The sequence below is a fragment of the Lissotriton helveticus genome, chromosome 6 (assembly GCF_964261635.1).
Source record: "Lissotriton helveticus chromosome 6, aLisHel1.1, whole genome shotgun sequence".
NCBI lineage: Eukaryota > Metazoa > Chordata > Amphibia > Caudata > Salamandridae > Lissotriton > Lissotriton helveticus.
In genome coordinates, this window is record NC_136067.1 from 2,089,366,251 (window position 1) to 2,089,367,794 (window position 1,544).

The window sequence follows — 1,544 nt, forward strand, 5'->3', positions numbered from 1 at the left end:
CCGGAATCACAGCAAAATTACAGAAAAAACTCCAAAACATCCAAAACGCATCAGCGAGACTCATATTGGACATCCCTCGCCAAGATCACATCACCGGACACCTAAAAGACCTCCACTGGCTTCCCGTCAACAAGAGAATTACGTTCCGTCTGCTCACCCACGCACACAAGGCACTCTACAATCTAGGACCCAAATGCCTCAACACTCGACTGTCCTTCTACACACCCACCCGCCAACTAAGATTGTCAAATCAAGCCCTCGCCGCAGTCCCGCGCATTCGAAAATCCACCATGGGTGGCAGATCCTTCTCCTTCCTAGCTGCCAAGACCTGGAACTCACTCCCCACCCACCTCCGCCTTACTCAAAACCACATCTCCTTCAGAAAAGAACTTAAAACCTGGCTATTCGACAAATAATGAACCCCTTCCCCAAGCGCCTTGAGACCCTATGGGTGAGTAGTGCGCTATACAAATGTCCGAACTTGAACTTGAACTTAAACTCCAGTTGTGGCTTTACTTACTATATAACTGTACCCGTGTACCCCCTCCCCTAGTCCCCACACCTTTTCCCTTCTCACCGGCAACACCAGTATTCACTGTCACTCACCCGTTGTTGTGCACTGCTTCACGAGTGTAAACGGTGTCTCCTCAAACCCGGCCCTGATATTTCTTAGTACTCGGAAGCCAACCTCATTGACTGCATCTCTTCTCTCTTGCCCTCTTGTGCTACCCTGCATCCGCGTGACTGCTGAGGAGTAACAAGAAGAGAAGACCCGGCTGCCTATATACCTGGGAATCCTACCACCACCATGGATCCCGCCAAATTTGCAGCAGAGAGACTGACTAGTAGTAACAAACGTGTCATCAAGAAAATAAAACCTTACTTACCGTTCTGGTCTTTCTCAATTCATTCCACCCCGCCACAGTCGCTTAGGTCTATCTGTTATACAGTACCTACTAAAATAATAGGATGATAAAACTCCAGAACTTGGGGGACTTAGGGCCTGATTACGAGTTTAGAGGTGTTGCAGAGGGCCGCCATGCCAGTGCCCACTGCAACACCTCCAAACCCACAGTCAGAATACAGATTGGGATACAGGTTGGGCGGTCCTAAAGCGGCAGTCCCCTGGTCCTGCCTTTCGAAGACTCATAGGAGAGCCATAGAAAGGCAGCACTGTTGGAGTGCCGCTGGCCACTCCTGAGTGGTCCGACATGGGCAATGTTCTGCATTTCATTCTGTGCAGGAACAGGGGGTGCACACAGGCAGGGGGACACACCATGTGTCCACCTGCATGAACCCCTATGCACAGAGGGAACAGGGGGCAGAACAGGGCGACCTGACTACCACCCATTTCATGGCAGGCTCACTGCAATGTAAAGTGTCACAGTGAGGAAACTCGTAACGGACGCGCGCAGCCACGAAATTGATTAAGTCTCGGCAACTCTTTAAATTCTAGCATTAATGGCACGTGGACTCTGTCCTGGGGCAATTCCTTTGGGTGGGTGGCTCAGTCCGAGTTGCGCTGCGCACATGTTTTCACTCAA